The sequence below is a fragment of the Asterias rubens genome, chromosome 6 (assembly GCF_902459465.1).
Source record: "Asterias rubens chromosome 6, eAstRub1.3, whole genome shotgun sequence".
Classification (NCBI taxonomy): domain Eukaryota; kingdom Metazoa; phylum Echinodermata; class Asteroidea; order Forcipulatida; family Asteriidae; genus Asterias; species Asterias rubens.
Window position 1 is genome coordinate 9818272 of NC_047067.1, and position 15593 is coordinate 9833864.

General features: G+C 41.0%; 1 long non-coding RNA gene across 1 annotated transcript; it reads left to right on the forward strand.

Moving 5' to 3' along the window:
* Positions 1-9199: 9199 nt before the first annotated feature.
* LOC117291134 lies at positions 9200-11072 on the forward strand. Its single transcript, XR_004519127.1, has 3 exons — positions 9200-9241; positions 10195-10251; positions 10812-11072. It is a non-coding gene; the product is annotated as an uncharacterized LOC117291134 (long non-coding RNA).
* Positions 11073-15593: the final 4521 nt, after the last annotated feature.

Genomic DNA, 15593 nt, shown 5'->3' on the forward strand with positions numbered 1-15593 from the left:
TCAGTTGTAGCATCAGTTGTAGCATCAGTTGTAGCATCAGTTGTAGCATCAGTTGTAGCATCAGTTGTAGCATCAGTTGTAGCATCAGTTGTAGTATCAGTTGTAGTATCAGTTGTAGCATCAGTTGTAGCATCAGTTGTAGCATCAGTTGTAGCATCAGTTGTAGCATCAGTTGTAGCATCAGTTGTAGCATCAGTTGTAGCATCAGTTGTAGCATCAGTTGTAGCACCAGTTGTAGTACCAGTTGTAGCATCAGTTGTAGCATCAGTTGTAGCATCAGTTGTAGCATCAGTTGTAGCATCAGTTGTAGCATCAGTTGTAGCATCAGTTGTAGTATCAGTTGTAGTATCAGTTGTAGTATCAGTTGTAGTATCAGTTGTAGTATCAGTTGTAGTATCAGTTGTAGCACCAGTTGTAGCATCAGTTGTAGCATCAGTTGTAGCATCAGTTGTAGCATCAGTTGTAGCATCAGTTGTAGCATCAGTTGTAGCATCAGTTGTAGCATCAGTTGTAGTATCAGTTGTAGTATCAGTTGTAGTATCAGTTGTAGTATCAGTTGTAGCACCAGTTGTAGCATCAGTTGTAGCACCAGTTGTAGTATCAGTTGTAGCACCAGTTGTAGCATCAGTTGTAGTATCAGTTGTAGTACCAGTTGTAGCATCAGTTGTAGTATCAGTTGTAGTACCAGTTGTAGCATCAGTTGTAGTATCAGTTGTAGTATCAGTTGTAGTATCAGTTGTAGTATCAGTTGTAGTATCAGTTGTAGTATCAGTTGTAGCATCAGTTGTAGCATCAGTTGTAGCATCAGTTGTAGCATCAGTTGTAGTATCAGTTGTAGTATCAGTTGTAGTACCAGTTGTAGCATCAGTTGTAGCATCAGTTGTAGTATCAGTTGTAGTATCAGTTGTAGTATCAGTTGTAGTATCAGTTGTAGCACCAGTTGTAGTACCAGTTGTAGCATCAGTTGTAGTATCAGTTGTAGTACCAGTTGTAGCATCAGTTGTAGCACCAGTTGTAGTATCAGTTGTAGCACCAGTTGTAGCATCAGTTGTAGTATCAGTTGTAGTACCAGTTGTAGCATCAGTTGTAGTATCAGTTGTAGTACCAGTTGTAGCATCAGTTGTAGTATCAGTTGTAGTATCAGTTGTAGTATCAGTTGTAGTATCAGTTGTAGTATCAGTTGTAGTATCAGTTGTAGCATCAGTTGTAGCATCAGTTGTAGCATCAGTTGTAGCATCAGTTGTAGTATCAGTTGTAGTATCAGTTGTAGTACCAGTTGTAGCATCAGTTGTAGCATCAGTTGTAGTATCAGTTGTAGTATCAGTTGTAGTATCAGTTGTAGTACCAGTTGTAGCATCAGTTGTAGCATCAGTTGTAGTATCAGTTGTAGTATCAGTTGTAGTATCAGTTGTAGTACCAGTTGTAGTATCAGTTGTAGTATCAGTTGTAGTACCAGTTGTAGCATCAGTTGTAGCATCAGTTGTAGTATCAGTTGTAGTATCAGTTGTAGTATCAGTTGTAGTATCAGTTGTAGTATCAGTTGTAGTATCAGTTGTAGCATCAGTTGTAGCATCAGTTGTAGCATCAGTTGTAGCATCAGTTGTAGTATCAGTTGTAGTATCAGTTGTAGTACCAGTTGTAGCATCAGTTGTAGCATCAGTTGTAGTATCAGTTGTAGTACCAGTTGTAGCACCAGTTGTAGCACCAGTTGTAGTATCAGTTGTAGTACCAGTTGTAGCATCAGTTGTAGTATCAGTTGTAGCACCAGTTGTAGCACCAGTTGTAGCACCAGTTGTAGCACCAGTTGTAGCACCAGTTGTAGCACCAGTTGTAGCACCAGTTGTAGCACCAGAGGGTGCCTAACTACAAGCCACATCCCAGAGGGTGCCTGACTACAAGCCACATCCCAGAGGGTGCCTGACTACAAGCCACATCCCAGAGGGTGCTTGACTACAAGCCACATCCCAGAGGGTGCCTGACTACAAGCCACATCCCAGAGAGTGCCTTACTACAAGCCACATCCCAGAGGGTGCCTGCCAAGAGGACATCATCCCATGTGATTGAAGTGCACCAAACATAGGTTAATTTCCAAATTCTGATCATAATTAATCAAAAGGGCTTATGTACAGACCCACATAGAGACATGCAGTGTTACACTTGTTGATTTGACTCGATTGGTATATATTTTAGGAGTCTGCAGTTCTGCTGGAGATGTGGTGCTACCTGCTGCTGACAACATCCCAGAGGGTGCCTGGCTACGAGCTACATCCCAGAAGGTGCCTGACTTCGAGCCACATCCCAGAGGGTGCCTGACTACAAGCCACATCCCAGAGGGTGCCTGACTACAAGCCACATCCCAGAGGGTGCCTGACTACAAGCCACATCCCAGAGGGTGCCTGACTACAGCCACATCCCAGAGGGTGCCTGACTACAAGCCACATCATCCCATGTGATTGAAGCGCACAAAACATAGGTAAATTTCCAAATTCTGATCGTAATTAATCAAAAGGGCTTATGTACAGACCCACATAGAGACATGCAGTGTTACACTTGTTGATTTGACTCGATTGGTATATATTTTAGGAGTCTGCAGTTCTGCTGGGGATTTGGTGCTACCTGCTGCTGATAACATCCCAGAGGGTGCCTGACTACGAGCCACATCCCAGAGGGTGCCTGACTACGAGCCACATCCCAGAGGGTGCCTGACTACAAGCCACATCCCAGAGGGTGCCTAAATACAAGCCACATCCCAGAGGGTGCCTGACTACAAGCCACATCCCAGAGGGTGCCTGACTACAAGCCACATCCCAGAGGGTGCCTGACTACAAGCCACATCCCAGAGGGTGCCTGCCTAGAGGACATCATCCCATGTGATTGTAGCGCACCAAACATAGGTAAATTTCCAAATTCTGATCATAATTAATCAAAAGGGCTTATGTACAGACCCACATAGAGACATGCAGTGTTACACTTGTTGATTTGACTCGATTGGTAAATATTTCAGGAGTCTGCCGTTCTGCTTGGGATGTGGTGCTACCTGCTGCTGACAACATCCCAGAGGGTGCCTGGCTACAAGCTACATCCCAGAGGGTGCCTGACTACAAGCCACATACCATAGGGTGCCTGACTACAAGCCACATCCCAGAGGGTGCCTGCCTAGAGGACATCATCCCATGTGATTGAAGCGCACCAAAGATGGGTAAATTTCCAAATTCTGATCATAATTAATCAAAAGGGCTTATGTACAGACCCACATAGAGACATGCAGTGTTACACTTGTTGATTTGACTCGATTGGTACATATTTCAGGAGTCTGCAGTTCTGCTGGGGATGTGGTGCTACCTGCTGCTGACAACATCCTAGAGGGTGCCTGGCTACGAGCTACATACCAGAGGGTGCCTGACTACGAGCCACATCCCAGAGGGTGCCTGACTACGAGCCACATCCCAGAGGGTGCCTGACTACAAGCCACATCCCAGAGGGTGCCTGACTACAAGCCACATCCCAGAGGGTGCCTGACTAGAGGACATCATCCCATGTGATTGAAGCGCACCAAACATAGATAAATTTCCAAATTCTGATCATAATTAATCAAAAGGGCTTATGTACAGACCCACATAGAGACATGCAGTGTTACACTTGTTGATTTGACTCGATTGGTATATATTTCAGGAGTCTGCAGTTCTGCTGGGGATGGGTGCTACCTGCTGCTGACAACATCCCAGAGGGTGCCTGGCTACGAGCTACATCCCAGAGGGTGCCTGACTACAAGCCACATCCCAGAGGGTGCCTGCCTAGAGGACATCATCCCATGTGATTGAAGCGCACCAAACATGGGTAAATCTCCAAATTCTGATCATAATTAATCAAAAGGGCTTATGTACAGACCCACATAGAGACATGCAGTGTTACACTTGTTGATTTGACTCGATTGGTATATATTTTAGGAGTCTGCAGTTCTGCTGGGGATTTGGTGCTACCTGCTGCTGACAACATCCCAGAGGGTGCCTGGCTACGAGCTACATCCCAGAGGGTGCCTGACTACGAGCCACATCCCAGAGGGTGCCTGACTACAAGCCACATCCCAGAGGGTGCCTGACTACAAGCCACATCCCAGAGGGTGCCTTCCTAGAGGACATCATCCCATGTGATTGTAGCGCACCAAACATAGGTAAATTTCCAAATTCTGATCATAATTAATCAAAAGGGCTTATGTACAGACCCACATAGAGACATGCAGTGTTACACTTGTTGATTTGACTCGATTGGTAAATATTTCAGGAGGCTGCCGTTCTGCTGGGGATGTGGTGCTACCTGCTGCTGACAACATCCCAGAGGGTGCCTGGCTACGAGCTACATACCAGAGGGTGCCTGACTACAAGCCGCATCCAAGAGGGTGCCTGACTACAAGCCACATCCCATAGGGTGCCTGACTACAAGCCACATCCCATAGGGTGCCTGACTACAAGCCACATCCCAGAGGGTGCCTGCCTAGAGGACATCATCCCATGTGATTTAAGCGCACCAAAGATGGGTAAATTTCCAAATTCTGATCATAATTAATCAAAAGGGCTTATGTACAGACCCACATAGAGACATGCAGTGTTACACTGGTTGATTTGACTCGATTGGTACATATTTCAGGAGTCTGCAGTTCTGCTGGGGATGTGGTGCTACCTGCTGCTGACAACATCCTAGAGGGTGCCTGGCTACGAGCTACATACCAGAGGTGCCTGACTACGAGCCACATCCCAGAGGGTGCCTGACTACGAGCCACATCCCAGAGGGTGCCTGACTACAAGCCACATCCCAGAGGGTGCCTGACTACAAGCCACAATCCCAGAGGGTTGCCTGACTACAAGCCACATCCCAGAGGGTGCCTGACTACAAGCCACATCCCAGAGGGTGCCTGACTACAAGCCACATCCCAGAGGGTGCCTGACTACAAGCCACATCCAGAGGGTGTCCTGCCTAGAGGACATCATCCCATGTGATTGAAGCGCACCAAACATAGGTAAATTTCCAAATTCTGATCATAATTAATCAAAAGGGCTTATGTACAGACCCACATAGAGACATGCAGTGTTACACTTGTTGATTTGACTCGATTGGTATAAATTTCAGGAGTCTGCAGTTCTGCTGGGGATGTGGTGCTACCTGCTCCTGACAACATCCCAGAGGGTGCCTGGCTACGAGCTACATCCCAGAGGGTGCCTGACTACAAGCCACATCCCAGAGGGTGCCTGACTACAAGCCACATCGTAGAGGGTGCCTGACTACAAGCTACATCCCAGAGGGTGCTTGACTACAAGCCACATCCCAGAGGGTGCCTGACTACAAGCCACATCGTAGAGGGTGCCTGACTACAAGCCACAACAAGATTTGTGAAGATTTCACATTTCGTTGACCTGTTTAATTCATTCTTGGAAGTATATGTGCTTTTCGAATTGTTGTCAACATACTTGAAATGAGGTACTTCATTACAAGTATGTAGACAGAATACATGTTAAACTTGTATCGAGGTACTATACAAGTTCATGTATTCACATACAAAAACTGCATGTTTGTAAAGAGGTACTTCATTACAATCATGTAATTATAACATGTTTGCAATGAAGTACCTTATTGCAAGTATGTAAACGTTTCATGTGCGTAATGAAGTACCGCATTACAACCGTGAAACAAGTTAAGTTAATTTGTAATGCAGTTTGCTCATTACAAAATACGAAACAACATAAGTTTATTTGTAGTAAATTCATAACAAATAAAAAGAGAACAATATGTTTAAGGAGTGTGTTTAAGTGTTTATTAGACATTAAGTTTTGTATTGTTACTACTTAATTTGTCTTTCAATTATTTATTAGTCTAATTGTTTACATGGTATTTGTTCTGGGGTAGCTTACATGGTGGCCACCATGTTGTTTTGTTGGTAACTCTTAAAGCTTTTAATGTGAAAGGTCATGACATTGTGTTGTGTGAATATGGAGGTTGTTTAAGAGTACTCATTACCGAGGTTATTTAATTACAAAGGTCATGACAATGTCATAGAGTCCTCATTAACGAGGTGATTTAATTACAAAGGTCATGACAATGTCATAGAGTACTCATTAACGAGGTGATGTAATTACAAAGGTCATGACAATGTCATAGAGTACTCATTAACGAGGTTATTTCAATTATAAAGGTCATGACAATGTCATAGAGTACTCATTAACGAGGTGATTTAATTACAAAGGTCTTGACATTGTCTTAGCTGTATAGAGTACTCATTAATAGGTTAATATAATTATAATTATAAAGGTCATGACATTGTCTTAGCTGTATAGAGTACTCATTAACAAGGTTTTATAATTACAAAGGTCATGACATTGTCTTAGCTGTATAGAGTACTCATTAACAAGGTTTTATTATTACAAAGGTCATGACATTGTCTTAGCTGTAAAGAGTACTCATTAACAAGGTTTTATCATTACAAAGGTAATGACATTGTCTTAGCTGTATAGAGTACTCATTAACAAGGTTTTATAATAACAAAGGTCATGATATTGTCTTAGCTGTATAGAGTACTCATTAACAAGGTTTTATAATAACAAAGGTCATGACATTGTCTTAGCTGTATAGAGTACTCATTAACAAGGTTTTATCATTACAAAGGTAATGACATTGTCTTAGCTGTATAGAGTACTCATTAACAAGGTTTTATAATACAAAGGTCATGATATTGTCTTAGCTGTATAGAGTACTCATTAACAAGGTTTTATAATAACAAAGGTCATGACATTGTCTTAGCTGTATAGAGTACTCATTAACAAGGTTTTATAATTACAAAGGTCATGACATTGTCTTAGCTGTATAGAGTACTCATTAACAAGGTTTTATAATAACAAAGGTCATGACATTGTCTTAGCTGTATAGAGTACTCATTAACAAGGTTTTATTATTACAAAGGTCATGACATTGTCTTAGCTGTATAGAGTACTCATTAACAAGGTTTTATCATTACAAAGGTCATGACATTGTCTTAGCTGTAAAGAGTACTCATTAACAAGGTTTTATAATTACAAAGGTCATGACATTATCTTATCTGTATAGAGTACTCATTAACAAGGTTTATAATTACAAAGGTCATGACATTGTCTTAGCTGTATAGAGTACTCATTAACAAGGTTTTATAATTACAAAGGTCATGACATTGTCTTAGCTGTATAGAGTACTCATTAACAAGGTTTTATAATTACAAAGGTCATGACATTGTCTTAGCTGTATAGAGTACTCATTAAAAGGTTTTATAATTACAAAGGTCATGACATTGTCTTAGCTGTATAGAGTACTCATTAACAAGGTTTTATAATTACAAAGGTCATGACATAGTCTTAGCTGTATAGAGTACTCATTAACAAGGTTTTATAAATACAAGGCCATGACATTGTCTTAGCTGTAAAGAGTACTCATTAACAAGGTTTTATAATTACAAAGGTCATGACATTATCTTATCTGTATAGAGTACTCATTAACAAGGTTTATAATTACAAAGGTCATGACATTGTCTTAGCTGTATAGAGTACTCATTAACAAGGTTGTATGTATACAAAGGTCATGCCATTGTCTTAGCTGTATAGAGTACTCATGAACAAGGTTTTATAATATAATAATAACATAAAATAATAATAATAATAAATAATAATTAGAGGGGGTAACATTACAAAGAAGCAATTGTTGTAATGGTTACACACTCAGATGTATTACGATCCCTTTTGTGGGGTGGGAGATGACAACCTTCACGTGGTCCACCCTGTTGTTAACTAATTGTCATCAGCTGTATATACGTATGTATATATAGCTATATGCATCTAACCAATCTATCCCATCAGGTAAGATGGAATTTGACTCGATGAACTTTCAAGAATGTTCATGATCAGTCCATGAACATGCCTAAACAGTTCACAACATGTTCATTAGAGCAGTTCATGAACCAAGTTCAAGAACTGTTTATCTGTTCAATTGATGGACATTTGATTGGGGAACAAAAGGGAAGCGACGAGTTCTTTATTGGCCGTTTAAAACCAGCAGGGTCGTTGCCAGGTGATAAAGGCCCGAGCAGAAGCCGAGGGCCTATATCGCACGGCAACATACGTTTAAGAACAAGTCACTACTCTTTTATTCCCATTCATAAATGCCCTTTTGTTAAAAAGCGCGCTTAGAAATAGATATTCGCACGCGCTTAGAAATAGATTACGCCCTGTTACTAAAAGCTATGAATTGCGCGTTCGGCATGAGTATATTGCCGTACGTAGGCCTGACACGCGGAAGCCGGCCGGTTATAAACAGCTCCAGCTGGGCCCAATTTCATGGCACTGCTTACCGTGAGCAAAGAATCAGCGCTTGCGGAAGCAGGGAATTCTTTGTATACGGCAAGCGTATTTCATGGGTTAGCGGCGAATTTTGGCTTTTGTGCGTGCCTACTGCACGTTTCTAGGCATTCTACGCTTGAAAGGCTAGCACAGAAAGCCGGTTATAAACAGCTCCAGCTGGGCCCAATTTCATGGCACTGCTTACCGTGAGCAAAGAATCAGCGCTTACGGAAGCAGTGAATTCTGTGTATAGGGCAAGCGTATTGGGAATAGTGTCATCAGTGGTCATTTCAACTTGGTTTTAGGTGGTTCCTCAGATGTTTAACCCAGGAGGGGGGGGGGGGGGGGTGTCTGGCGGGCCCAATTCAGCAAATCTCAAGTCTGGCGGCTGATACTGGTATTAATTATAGTATTATTGGTCCTTTCTCTATCTGGTCATTTCAACTGCAGTTTCCTCTGTTGTTTAACCCAGGGGGAGGGGGGGGGGGTTGCAGGACAATGCAGCGAAATTATTGTACTACTACTAGCATACTTGTTGTTATTAAATTATGGGCTCTTACGTTTTAAAAGAATACCAGGTCGACGCGTGGGGCCAGGGCTGGAGCTCCAGAAAGGGGGAGTTTTTAAAATTATGTATTTCAAGAGGCGGTATCACTGAGTATGGATTGAATTTTTGGTGCGTCTTCATAAACTCTTGGAGTATCAAGAAGACGATAGGCCTACCCATGCCGGATTAACATGAGTTGGGATTTGTGAGTTTGGTGTTATTTACCGAGCTTTGTTTGTTTTGATTGACTGTTTGCAGGGAAGAGGTTGAATCAAGGAAGAGGCTGAGTGAGAAGAATGCAGAGGACTTGAAGCATATGGATAAAAGACGAAGAGACAACCAGGTTATTACAGTTTGGAGAAATCTTTCCATAAAGCTTTGTCCTTTTTCTTGAAACTGTACTTAATTTTGGTCCAATTCCAATCCATCAAGTAATTTATTTATTTGTTTATTTATTTATTCACTTAGGCTTTAAAAACTTCAAAACACACAGCAACAATAAGTAGAAATGTGTAATTTTTACATTATTAGTAAAATAATTAGAGACATATCAACAAAAAGCAAGCAGAAGCCTATAGGGATTGCCCAATAGGGAACCAAATCACTATCCAGTTCTTGAATTGGTCTCAACGTTTTGACTAGCTTGCTCTAGTCATCGTCAAGAGATTGACTCCGCGGTAGTGCAGTTAATTATGATCCTATAAAGCTAAAGTAGTTGTCCCAGCCAATTTTCTATACCTTCCGCCCGGGTATAGTTACAAAGCAGGACAGTTCTTTTCAGAACAAGTCTCTCAAAAATCTGATAATCTACTCTTTGAGGTAGTAGAATAAAGAAAGACAGTTCTCTAAGAACAACCTCTACCTGGCAAGTAGAAAGACACATGGTGTTACCGCAAACCAAATATATTGATACCTCACCATGCAATGCCTAAATTCTTTTGTACCCTTTTCACTGATGAAAGAGGTTTCTAAAAAAATAATTGCCTTGTTAGTGATTTCCAATCCATGTTTAGTTTCACCTCACATGTAGGTACTTGTGAAATTTTTGTGTAATTTTTTTTCCCAAAAGACTTTGATGCTTTATTTGTCGTTAAAAAAGACAAATAGTTAATTATTTTCTGCAAATTATTTATTATGACCCATCAAAATGAACTAGGCATATCTGAGCTTTTAAGGAACTGGTGGTTCTCAAATGTAATACTGTAAAAAATTAACTATGCCTAGTGATCAAATGCACACAAAACGTGCAACTACACAGCTGATGTAAATTTGTCCGATATTTGTCGTTTATTTTAGGTTGCGTAGAGAACCCTACTGAAGTACTTTCGACGAGCAGTAGCGTCTAGACAAACAGTAAGTACAGTCTTTCTTATGATTTTTCTCCTGTAGATGATCAGCGTATATTAATAGAAACATGAGTCTTTAACCAATAGTTCTTTTCCGAACCAACACTACTCATAAAGAGATTCACATAGTGTTATCGCAAAATGTTCTTATATTTATAATTCCACCATACAAAGTTTCAAATCCTACTAATGGTGGTGGGCATCAAATAGGTGGGGGTGGGGGGGGGGGGGGGTGACAAGGGGAGGGGGGCACAATATCAAATGTCCCCCCATCTTTTTGACCACCTTAATCATGAAGCCCAAGTATTGCACTGTGTAAGACCAACCCTGTGTCTCGCCATGGGCATTAATCCTGGGGGCTAAGGATGACACAACTTTTTAGAAGGGTGGGGGACACTATATCAAATGTCCCCCTCAAAATTTACCAAAGATTGCACCACAGAGCATCTAAAATGCAGAATTTTCCCGTGCCTATATCCGCTTAGGGCTTAGATGAAGTGTCATTTTTAGTAACAATACAAAGTATGAGAATACTAGTGAATTCTTTTTTTAAACCCAGACTTGCAGCTGCCCCCAAGCCGGTTTCCAATGCATCAGCTTTCTACAGTAGAGGGCGCCAGATTGCTGGTTACTCTGCCACGGATGCATTGCTACAATCAAGGTGAGTTTATTGGGTTTTTTAAAGTGGGGCCTTAAAAAAACATGTTATTTTTTATATGGCATTAGTTCTATTTGTCCTCACAACCTGATGTTGATTTCTTTAGAGCACAACTTTTTTTTAATTCGGGAGACTTCTCTACTACCTCAGATTAGATTCTCTGAATGGACCCTACCCATGAAATATGCTAATTACATTCATGCATGCGTCCATAGACCCTTCCCATGAAATATGTAAATTGCACATAGCGCGTGCGCACTAACGTTTTGGTTGGCAAAATGAGGGAACATCACGCTTTTTTGCACACGACTAATGGCTGCGTGACGCAGACGCGATTGCGCGTCTGCTCAGTGCACAACTCTATGGCGTTTGCCAACCAACAGGGTCTGTACGCATGCGTGAATGTAATTAGCATATTTCATGGGAAGGGTCCATTGTCAAAGACTAACCTTCACAGTTGGTGTATCTCAACATTATGCATAAAATAACAAACCTGTGAAAATATGAGCTCAATCGGTCATCGAAGTTGCGAGATAATAATGAAATAAAATTAACCCTTGCAACACGAAGTTGTGTGCGTTTAGATGGTTGATTCGAGACCTCAAGTTCTAAACTTGAGGTCTCGAAATCAAGTTCGTGGAAAATTACTTCTTTCTCGAAATCTATTGCACTTCATAGGGAGCCGTTTATCACAATGTTTTATACCATCAACCTCTCCCCATTACTCGTCACCAAGAAAGGTTTTATGCCAATAGTTATATATTAATTTGAGTAATTACCAATAGTGTCCACTGCCTTTAAATATGAAATACACGTTTGAGGTTTTTTTTATTGAACGCTCTCGCGATGCTGTTTGTTCACAAACATACGCTGTGAGATGCCAGTTTTGTCAACTTAGAGAATGGCCGCCTGCGCGCATAGACCTTATCGCAAATACCAATGCGCAAGCGCAGACTGTTGAATGAGGTGCATTGTGGGGTATATATGGATCAAATTTGGATACCAGCAAGACCACAATGCACCTAATTCCAAGCTTTACGCGCGCGCCCCGGTATTTGCGAATAGCAGACGCACGCGCCCTAGCCGTAGCTAGCTGTAGCCGAAGTCGCCATTTCGGACACGGCCTATACTCTATGTTCATGACATGCATGTAGCTTGTAAAAAAAAGGCGAACGTATTCCGTCGACCGCGTCGACCAAGGTCGTTTAATTTACTGCAAGGACGGTTTTGCACGAGGGAGGACACAATTGCAATATGCAATCCTGGCGGACACAATTGCATTATGCGGCAGCGTCCAGGTGGACACGATTGCTTATGCATAACCGTCCGGCGGACAATATTGCATATCCAATAATGTCCTCCGGATAGTATTGCATAGAGGACATAATTGCATGCGACACCGGCAATGAACTAAACAATGCGACTATATGCAGCTCTACTACATCCACGATCTCGGGTGCAGATTTTCAGAACCTATTGAACTCTAAAGATATTGGCGCCATTACATTAGTCCTTACCTAAAAACTTTCGATCTACTTACAAAGGTGGTTCTTGAAAATTGATTGATAAACTTCCCAATACTGTGTTCTTCTTGTGCACTCTATACCTCTGCGTTAAATAATTAACATTGAATACAGAGACAAATTAATACCATTTATACATCAAACAGAAAAGTGACCAGCAAAAGCAGTGTGCGTGTTGAGGGTAATGTGATTCTCGATTCCTGCCGATTTTGATAGCTAGGACTTCAGTTGAAAATGTTAAAGGGAAGGTACACGTTTGGTAATCACTCTAAACAAATATTAACTTAAAACCTGACTTGGTAACAAGCATTGGAGAGCTGTCGATAGTATAAAACATTGTGAGAAATGGCTCCCTCTGAAGTAGCATAGATTTCGAGAAAGAGGTAATTTCCCAATAAAAGCCAGAAGTCTTTTATTCTTACTGAAAGCACACAAACTCGTCCAACAAGCGTGTTTTTTTCTCTCATCATTTTCTTGCATCTTCGATGACCATTATTGAGCTCAAATTTACACTAGCTTGTTATTTTATGATTTTGGGATACACCAAGTGCGAAGACAGGTCTTTGACGATTACCAAACGTGTACCTTCCCTTTAAGGTTGCAATGCTCCCGAGATTCGTTTTTTTTATATATTTTTTTTATATTATTTTAAAGACTATTCCCCCCCCCCCCCTCAGAACAGGTTATCTTTTTTGTTTGTTTAAAACTATAGCTCAATAAGCAAAATTTAAATTTTTGCGGAAAATCAGACAGAAATCAGACCTTTAACCAACCTTTTTTCTACGACACCACTTCGGAAAATACGAACATCGCAGTAGATAAAAGCGAACACACATGCGTCTGCTTCAGTCTGAAGTCTCAAACATGTTTCAAAGTAAATGTTGGTTCATTATGTCCGTTTCAATGTGTTTGACAACACGTTTGTTTAACTGGTGTCCAATTGCGCTGATGATCAGCTAAACATGGTTTTCACTCACTGATATTCATAGTAGACGCAGTTCTCCTTCAAGTACTTGTCAGCATCAACCTGGGAGATGGTGACATTGTTGAGTTAGTTACAGTATGATTTAGTTAACTGGGAGCTTGAAATCTAGACTACACTGGCAAGCTACCATCCAGTAGCTTGCCAGTGTAGTCTAGATTTCAAGCTCCCAGTTAACTAAATAATACCGTAGCGGACGCGCTTTGGCGATTTACAACTGCGCGTAGTACACTATCTAGAATCAATAGTCTTGGGCCAAGACTAATCAGACCTTGGCTAGAGCAGAATGAAATCGTGCAGCTTATTATGTTAAGCCCCTCCCTCACACTAGTCTTTTGTCATGTTATTATCAGTGTTGGCGCTGATGAAGCCCTAACGTCTTTACACACATGGGCCTTCTTGCTCCCCCATGTGAAGGAAATAAAAAATGTCAAAATGAATGGTTCGATATTTTGTGTTGCCCCTCTCCTAAGTATGTCCTTAATAAATTAACCCCTCCATGCCTGCGTCTCTCTCCACATTTATTGGTTCGATATTTTGTGTTGCCCCTCTCCCAAGTATGTCCTTAACCCCTCCCTGACTGCTTCTCTCTCCACAAAACTAAACCGTCTGGTTACCCCAATGCTTAAACTCTAGCAACACACCCTCACTAGTGTCAATACTCCCCCAACACTCGGGATACCAAAATAGAGTGACAGCGCCCCACCTACAGGAACACCCCTCTATAATATCTAAGAAACAAGTCAAGTTAGTAAATTGTTCTCAAGTAATTAATTTGAAATAATTTTAGCTAAATGCAACTCATCTGGTTATATCAGTTGAGCTAATTTGTGCGAAGTGGGCGTGGGCGGGACTTGCAGTGGAACTACGTCACACTTAGGAAAGTGTGTGCTTTATTAGTATTGGTTTTTTTTGCGCAACTATACATGGCCCAATTGTTATAAAGCTGCTGAAGCAGAAAGTATTGTTTACAAGTCTTCATGCTTAGCACAAATTAGCAGGATACCAGTCAGAAATTAATGGTACATGTGACATGGTATTTTGGCTGGTAACCTTATTCTGGTAAGCATGATTTGGTTGTGTGCTGAGCTACTTTTTGTGCTCTTTGAAATTGGGCTGCTGTCGTGAGAGAAATTATAAAGACCTTGATGCTTCTCTCAACAAAAGACTTGGCTCTTGCGTTGATTATAGAGCTTGGATAAAGCAGAACGGTATCGTGTTGGTTATAGTTAACTTCTGAAATTATTTTGCTGTAGATATAATTCGTTGGTTTTGTCTCACGTGGCGTGAACAAAAAATTACCCACCTGAATTTTTGAGGGTTGAATTTGTGCACCTTGAAGCCATTAGCTCTTAATGGAGGAAGCAGATTTGTATTACGAAAAGAACAGTTTGGGCAACCTTTTTTGATGGGAAATAAAAATTATTCGACTAAAAGTTGTTCAAAAGTGGTTCGACCCAGTGTTCCTGGCTGTGGCTGCTGAATGCGCCGTAGCACCTTGTAAACCATAATTAGGTGCTACATTGGGTCTCAGAATTCATCACTGCAATTACCTTTCTTTCTGAAAGTTTGTATATATGCTCAGCGCCTTGAGTACCTTGTTTGGTAGATAAGTGCTTTAAAGGCAGTGGACACTATTGGGAATTACTCAAAATAATTATTAGCACAAAACCTTTCTTGGTGACAAGTATTGGGGAGAGGTTGGTGGTATAAAACATTGTGAGAAACAGCTCCCTCTGAAGTGCCATAGTTTTGAGAAAGAAGTATTTTTCCACGAATTTGATTTTGAGACCTCAAGTTTAGAACTTGAGGTCTCGAAATCAACCATCTAAACGCACACAACTTCGTGTGACAAGGGTGTTTTCTTCTTTCATTATTATCTCGCAACTTTGATGACCGATTGAGCTCAAATTTTCACAGGTTTGTTATTTTATGCATATGTTGAGATACACCAACTGTGAAGGCTAGTCTTTGACAATTACCAATAGTGTCCACTTTTATAGACCCCCGATGTTCGTAGGCCCCTCGAGTTACTCTAAAAACGCCCTTTTAATGAAACACAAAACCAAACACATACTGCGAGATTCACTGTAGTATTTAGTTGAAACTCTGAAGAAATCAACATACAGTTTGTTTAAAAAAAAACAATTATTGTTATTGTTATAATGAAAATCTACAGAACAGAA